An 8,632-nucleotide genomic window follows, 5' to 3' on the forward strand; every position below is an offset into this window, starting at 1 on the left:
TCCCCGACTCTGCTTTTGTGAATGGGGCTCTGATATGAATGTTGTGGCCACCATGAGTGGTTGGGCCATAGAAGGGCAACAGCCTACTATTGCAGCCAGTTAGTTGCTTTGCTGGTTTAGTTTGAGTGATAGCAGGCTGAGCTTCAGCGTGGAAGCTCCTGTGGTTGATACCCACTTCTGCAGTGCAGCAGGGGGTGGTTACATTGGCATTTGAACCCAAGGGCTGGGTGTGTCACTGTAAGTAGCAGGGTGGTGCGGTGCCGATTGGTCTGATTGGAGGAACAGCTGCAGTAGGTTTAGTGGCTTTGCTCAAGGCCTCAGTGGCTCATCCATTCACCAGAGCCTTGCTGGGACAGTGCAGTGAGACTTCCCTGGCATAGCAGTGCCAGCCACAAGTTGTGATGAGCTGTGAGCCCAACCCTCTGCTCATGGGGCACCAAGAATGATAGTGCCATAGCCAATAAGGCTGAGCTGTTTGGTATTCAGCCAGACTGTTAGCCTCCCGGGGGGCAGTCATGATCAAGGAAAGTGCCACTGATTGCGTGCCAGCCACATCAGCATAACCAGCATCAGAGACTCTAAGCCTCAGGCCGTGCTGCTTGGAGAGTGGCTTCACGATCACCAAGGGAACATCCTTGGGGCAATGCCTCTGTCCTGGTAGTGTAGCCAGGCACTTTGATGGGAGTGCAAAGCAGCTCTGCAATGGTGCCTCAGGGCTCTCTTTGCTCGGCGGCTTTGCTACGTAATTTGTTCCATTTACAAACCCCTCAGTGACAGCCGAGGGCCATAACCGCAAACCCCACCTTGCTCCTGCAGCCAGCTTCCCCATTGCCCCACTGATTCAGTGCAGCGGGGACGTCGACCATTCCCAAATCTGAGTGGTGACGGCTTGCCCCTGCTTTGCCCTGGTGTTGAGACGGACACAAGAAGCAGAGGCACCGGGGCAGCATTGAGCTGGGCTCTGCCACTCAGGCCCACCAGCACTGAGTGAGGGCTGCCTGATCTGGCAGGGATGCCCCCGGCGGGAAGGCCTCTCCAGAGCTGGTGTGGCCCTGCAGGCTAGGAGAGGAAGAATGGCTTTTGTCTGCAAAGCTCTAACATGCACCCGTTGTATGGGCCGCCAGGGGCACAGGCAGCTTTGAAACGAATCAGCTCCTGGCAGCATCAGCAAGTCCCAGAGCTTCAGCCCCTGCCCCACCTTAGGCAAACGCACAGCCCTGTTTCCAGGCCTTCCCTAGGGTCCCAGTTCAGCCAGCAGGTGAAGCTTTAAGCTCTTGAACTGTCCCATTAAAGTCACTGGCACTAGTCACATCACACACTAAGGATCCAGCTCATAGGTGTGGACTTTTGTTTTTGCTGGAGGGTGCTTTTGAAGAGGTGTGTGTGTTTGGGGGGGGCACTCTGCCAGTTTTGGGGGGAGGCTATTTTCAGCATATTTATATACTTCTTTCATATTCTAGTTATTGAATGTGTCTATCACTGGTATCTTTACTATTTTAATAATGATTACATTGTTATGAACTACATAATTACATTATCATGAATTATGGTATATTAAGATCATTGCAATCACAAGCTGTCTTCACTAACGTCCCAGTTTAAAGACATTATGTCTCACTGTAGTTTCTGGATGAAACTGAAGCAATCTTATTTACATCTAGGTTCCCTGGTATTATTTTGATGCACGTTAAGAACAGCTACATTATTCAATTGCGTGTGTCCCATTGATGACTGGAGAGAATTTTTAAATCTTCTGAAGCAGGAGAATGAGCATGCCACAATTCAGGATGATACAGGCACAGTGAGAAGGATTCTTATGAATTTGCAGTGCTCTGGAAACATAGTGCTTCCAGAGTACCCCAAATGACTCCAAGATCTCTTTCTTGATGGGTAACAGCTAATTTAGGCACCATCATTTTATATGTATTGTTGGGATTATATTTTGCCATGTGCATTACTTTGCATTTAACACTGAATTTCATCTGCCATTTTGTTGTCAAGTCATACAGTTTTGTGAGATCCCTTTGTAATTCTTTGCAGTCTGTTTTGGACTTAACTACCTTGAATAATTCTGTATCATCTGCAAACTTTGCCACTTCACTGTTTACCCTTTTTGCAGATGGTTTATGAACATGTTGAACAGCACTGGTCCCAGACCAGTACAAACCCTTTGGCGGGGGTGGGGGGAGGGGACACCACTATTTACTTCTCTCCATTCTGAAAATGGACCATTTGTTCCTACCCTATCTTTTAACTGGAGTGCCTGGGAATGCTTTCAGGATAATCTAACAATCCTTAATTTCATTTAATGACAAGCCTTTTGTTATCTTAATCACCCTACCTCTGTTTATAAACAAACTCCATGCCCCAAGGGTAGAAGTTGTTAGCAGCACAGAACTTATCACATTCCACACTCAAGCACTGACTCCTGGGTGCTGACTTGAGCACCCACTATTTTTTTCCCCATGGGTGCTTGAGTCCTGGAGCACCCATGGAGTTGGCGCCTATGGTCCGGCTGCCCTGCCGCTGGGTTAACCTCCCCGACTTACTGTGGCCTCAGTTTCTGCTCTGGCCCATGTGTGTCAGAGGCATGTCCCAGGGGTCTCTGTGCTGTGCAATGCCAGGGTCCTTTCCCTGCCATTTCCAGGAGAACCGGCCGCCCTGGGGGCACTGTGACAGTATGATCACGCCACTGATTTTGCCTGCGTCCTCACTGCAGAGTGGGTGGGTTGCAGCCCAAGCTGAAGCAGAGCCTGGGTTCTTACCCCCATTCAAGCATGCAAGCACACATGGGTTCAAAGTGTAAGGGCTTCTCTACACTGGCACTTCAAAGCGCTGCAACTTTCTCTCTCAGGGGTGTGAAAAAACACCCCCCGCGTGCAGCAAGTTTCAGTGCTCTAAAGCGCCAGCGTAGGCAGTGCACCAGCGCTCGGAGCTACTCCCCTCATGAGGTGAATTTTTACAGTGCTGGGAGAGCTGTCTCCCCGTGCTCTGCTGTGACTACACAGCCACTTTAAAGCGCTGCCGTGGCAGCACTTTAACATTGCCAGTGTAGACTAGCCCTAAGTAAGCACATGCTTGCGGGATGTGTGGGTGTGGCCGTGGGCATGCACACAACACATGTAGTAGCATGTGTGTGTGTGTGTGTGTGTGGGCAGGCAGAAATGTGTAGGAGCAGGGGCTAAGGGTTCAGTGTAGCCGGCCCCTTAAAGTCAGGTTTGACTTTAGGCACTTGCTGAATCAGAACCCAAGAGACACAGGTCGTCCATATCCACCCCTGGCTCGGGCCCCAGCAGACAGTGCTGGTGTTTTTGCACCCTGTGTATGACAGAACCCCTCTTGAGGCAGCGTTACAGCAGCATGGCAATTGGTCACCAGGGGAAACCAGGCATGGCTGGGGTTACAGAGATGTCAAGATTGCAGGGCACTCTGAGCTGCTCTGCTGGACTGAGAGCATTAGTTCTCAGCTGTGAAAGGGATAATATTCAGTGCCTTATTGTATTATTGTATTGTGGTCGTGCCTGGTGTCCTTGGTCCCATTGTACTAGGTGTGGAACAAACAGACCAGAAAAGCTGGGCCCTTGCCCTGCAGGGCTACAGTCAAAGAGGGCTGTCAAAGCACCTTGCAAACCTCTCTTGGGGGATGGAGAAACTGAGGCCCAGAATGGGGAAGGGACTTGCACAAGGGGCCAGAGCAGGTCAGTGATGGAGCTGGGACTAGAACCCTGGAGTTCTGGCGGCTAGGCCCATGCGTTAGCTGCAAGCCCCTCCCCCTCAGCAGCTTATGCCAAGAGAGGGAGCTTCTGGGTGTCCGAACACTGAAAACGTTGGGATTTCTGGGCAAGGGCAGCTCCTGTGTTGAGCTCAGTGGTGGGATGTGCTGCCCACCAGGAATAACAGAAGCCTAAGGCTGTTAATACTGTACTATATGGCGTTCTGCGCCTGGCATTTCTGAGCCCTTCCTGTTGTGACACTGTCCAGCCGGGTGCCCTGGCCCAGAGGCTGGAAATCAGGGTCTAACTTGCTTTAAAGTGGGTTTAACACTTTCCTTTCTGATGATTAATTTCAGGAATCAAAGCTGGAGGCATCAGGGGCAGCTGGAGAGTAGAGAAGAGCCTGACCTGGGAGGGGCAAAGAAAGATTGTGTCGCTGCACTGCTGGCTGGTGAGAGGTCACACAGCAGCTGTGAGGTGCGGGGGGGGGGGGAGCTGGGGAGGAGAAGACAGCTTGCAGGAGGGGGTGAGAGGTGTGCAGAGCCCTCTGTGTTAGCTGAACACCGAGTCTCTGGTCTGTCATGCTAGCAGCATGACAGAGTTACTGAATGCCGTCGGGCTTAAAGGCTAGAGGGCTGTATGACCCCACTAGAATAGTCTTTATCTTGGGTTTCCTTTTGGAAGACCTTTAATAAGCAGGGGTTTGCCTTGATGCCTTGAACAGGTACACGGAGCATTCTGTATCTCTAGGGAAGCTGCCTGAAAGAGAAGCATGGCTTCTAAAACAATGGTGGCAGTGTCCAGGGGCACCAAAATGGGGGAGGTGGGGGCAGGTAGCCATGCCCCCTCGCACTTTAAGAGTGGGAGGCTATGCCCTTTCACTTTTTACCGGCTGTAAGGGTGAGTGACGGGGGAAGAGGAGCGAATGGGGAGGGCGGGGTCTTGGGAGGTAGAGGTGGTGGGGGATTGGCAGCTCTCATTCTAGCAATATGTCCAGAACTGCTCTAGAAAGCTGAGTCCCACCATCCCATTCCCTCGGGTGCTACTTGAAACCCAGGGGCTGGTTCTTTACAAGAAAGAATGGTGACAAATGAGTTGGGGGGAGGAGCCTTGTAGTGACTGCTGACCCACTCCACAAAGAGAGGGTGACCATGGAAGGAAATATTGATCTTGTGGTGGTGCTGACTTTGCCTTTAAAATCCAAGCTTGTTCCTCCCCCCTGCACAAATACTCAGAAGAGTATGATATTACAGGGATGGATTGTGATCAGGATAGGTCAAATGTGCCCTTGGAAAGCCCCTCCCCTGCAGTAAGGTTTTGTGGTTTTGACAGTGCAGAGCTGGTTTGTGAAGAACTTCAGGGGCCAATCACAGCACAGTCCTTGCTCTTAGAACTGAGCCATTCGCCAAAAGGCTAAGCTGCTGTCCTGTGTTTTCATCCTATGAATGCACTCTCAGCATTTCTCTCTGTAAGCAGGGCCTGAATGAACTCTCCCCTGACATCTAGTGATGAGGAGAAGACATCAGGAACTGACCTTGTTTGCATAGACACGCCCACTCTGCTTAGGTTGCACAGCATGATAGACCCGCTTGGCACTTTTGGCTGGGGTTGGATGGCAAGTCCCTTTGTTATTGGGTTCAGGGGTAATAAAGTGTTGTTATCCTTGTGTGAATCAAGGGAAGCAGAACTAGGCTTGGCATGTCCTGATTCAGAGGTTCACCCTCAACTGAACTGCACTTGCTAAGCCAGGGATAGGGGTGCCAGAAGCCAATGGAAATGAAGCAGGTAGTGCAGGGGTTGGTGACCTTTCAGAAGTGATGTGCGGAGTCTTCATTTGTTCACTCTAATTTAAGGTTTTGCATGCCAGTAATACATTTTTAGAAGGTCTCTTTCTATGTCTTTAATATATAACTAAACTATTGTTGTATGTAAAGTAAATACGTTTTTAAAATGTTTAAGAAGCTTCATATTAAATTAAAATGCAGAGCACCCCCTTTAGGCCTGCTATGGGGACAGTGTCTCTAGTAAAAAAAAACTGCCTAGTCTGCAGTAGTAGTGAGGCTTCCCCACTAACTGTTGAAATCACTGAGAACTGTGCTAAGCAGTGGGACCTCAAAACATCCCAGAGGTTGTAATAGAGGGTAGTGGTGGAATCAGTGGCTGTGGAGCAGCTGACAGCAGAGTGGCCAGCAGGTAGCAATGCAGAGTGAATGGCACAGCAGCAGCTACTAAGGTATTGCTCAATGCTCCCCATCCTGGGGTGGGAGATGAGCTCATGTAAATGCAGCTCTGAGTCTTCACTGACCAAGGACAACAACTGTGAGTGGGGTGTCAAGGGGAGGGAGAGGAGATCAGCATGTTAAAGGGACATTTGTTTGTCAGACTTTCATACCACAAGGTGAGAGACTGAGGAAAAGGACACTGTCCAGCATTTCCTGGGGAGGGTGTTTTGCTCATTGTGACAGGGTGCTAAGCAGAAAGTCTGCAGAATCAGCCCCCTACCACACCAGCCCCATTTAGATTAATAAAGTGGAGCGGCCCTAATGGGGAATGAGAGTCAGCTGCCAGCCCAATTAGCCCAGGGCTATATAAGAGGCTGGGACAAAGGAAGGTGGAGGTGGTGGGATGGAGGAGAGTGAGGGAGTACAGTACAGATAGGGAGACAGCCCCCTGTCCTGGTTCAGAGACAAGGAACTCAGAGCTGTGTACGCTGTATGGTGAGAAGATGGCAGGAGCACAAACTTGTAAATAAAAGCACCAGTGGTTTCAGTACTCAAGGGTCTCCAGGTGACTTTATCTGAGCCTAGCAGAGGCAGAAGCCAGGAGGGCCAGGTGTGCTCTGTTACACTCATGATTGTATGTTTTTGAATCATGCTTGTGGTGTTTCACCAAATTAAAGCTGGGTTCCTTTCCCCTCTTCTTGAAAGTTTTCTTTTCCATACACAAACTCGGTGCTTGTGAGAGGGGAAGTATTGCTCCTGGAAGGTGTATGTAATTTTTCCAGATTACGGGGAGGGGGTTTGAGCTGGTTCTGTGTTGTGTTGTATTGTATTGAACCTGGCCCTTGTCGCTGCTGCCTCCACCTGGCAGAAGGGTTACATCTATGTGCCCATCATCATGGTCTCTGGATGCACAGAGCTGGGCTATCACGTGCTCATCACCCACAGTTAGGGCCAGGTTTTCAGAAGTGCTTGGCACCCACTGCATAGAGACTCTGGGACCCACTGCTGGGCACCTCCTGAGAACTCCAGCCCTAGAGCAATATTGGGTTAAAGGAGCATCATGGCTGTTTGGCCAAGGGCTCTCACCTTGGCCTCCTCCCTTGGGATGTTGTATTTCCAAGCCCTGCACCATTTGGCCACATCCCTACTCAAAGGAAGGCCAGTGCAAGCTGGGGAGCTGTGCTTTGTGCTCAGTAGTGGAGAGGCTCCGGGTCACGGCCTCTGTGTACTGTGGCAGCTGTCTGAGAGACAGTCCAGCTGGGGAGGCGGTGGTGGCCCGCCCCCTCGGCTCCCTGCCTGCATGCAGCTGTCGAGCGAGCCAGAAACGTGCCAGGGGTAGGGGAGGCTCCAGCTTGCTCGGTCCCTGTCTGGTTTGGAAGCAGAAGGGGCGGGCCGCTACAGCCTCCCCAGCCGGGCTCTCAGGCAGGTGCTGCGGTGCACGGAGTAGTGATCTGGAGTGGCCAGCATGAGAAGTTCCATCCCCTCTGCTCCCTGCCTGGGCCCAGCTGCCAGGGACAGAGGCCAAACATACCCGGGGGGGACAGGTGCAGTGGGAGAAGGACAGAGCCCCTCTCCTCCCACCCCTGCCAGCAAGCCGAGCAGAAATCTGTGGGGGGGGGGCACTTGACCCTGCATGCCCCCCACTCTGCGTTGCCTATACTCAGCCCCTTTGCTAATCATGGTATGATAGTGTCTGCATCCCCCCACCCCAAAATGGAGGGTTCCAAACACAGAGGCCAGTCTGGAAAACGTAGGCCTCCCCGAGGAGCCACCCTGCCCCAACAACCGCCCCTTAGAAGAGGCCCCGTTGCCAGGCCTACTGAAGAAGGAAACATGGCCTAGCTTGGGGAGAGACCAGTGCTCCTGGTGTCAGCTCGACGGAGCCATGCAGTGTGTGGGGAGACAGAGCCTGCTGGCTGGAGTGACTGCAGCTGCTTGGAAGCGGCGAGAGCTGTCCTGGAAAGACCTGGGATCTTGTTTCCATCCCCCATGTCTTTCTGTCCCAATAAATCAGAACCTGCCCTTTACGGCTGCTGACTTGGAACGCTCAGTGACAGTCCTGGAGTGGAGCAGAAAGCATCAGCGCTGCCATGTGGGACATACAGGACAAATGAAATCAGGAGAGCAAATGGCTAGCTCCAGCTTGGGGCATCGTGACCATGAGAAATATCCCAGGGCTCTAATGCCAATGGCACCAGGGCCAGCTGCATCCTGCAGATGGACAAAAAGAGACAGATTAATAATAGACCCCGGCATGAAACAACCAGGCAAAACCCCACTGGACTGTACTTTATTTCAGTTTAAGCAGCATATCATTAACTACAGAGCTACAGAGTTACCATCCATTTGTCTGGCTTATGCTACAAGGACATCAAAATGAGACTCATTGAAAATAATTGGACTCAATTGGAATCTCAAAGCCTGTTGTGTTCTATTCCCCTCCCCACCACCCTCCCCACCCCATTCCCCTCCTTGGAGCCGAGCCCTCTGCTTGGAATCATGGGAAAGGAAGAGAATAGAGAGGGGAAAAGATTTTTAAAAAGGGTTAGTTGAGCGACGAGGTGGGTGTGAAAAAACTATCTATCCCAGCAGGCGGGGAGCAGCGTCTTCTGTTCTCTTTGGCCTGCCTGGGGGGGTGGGGTCTATGTGTGTTTGTCAGCCCAGAAGGCCCACCTAGACCCTGCCAAAGCCAGATGA

This window comes from Chrysemys picta, chromosome 10, assembly GCF_011386835.1.
Source record: "Chrysemys picta bellii isolate R12L10 chromosome 10, ASM1138683v2, whole genome shotgun sequence".
NCBI classification, from domain to species: Eukaryota; Metazoa; Chordata; order Testudines; family Emydidae; genus Chrysemys; species Chrysemys picta.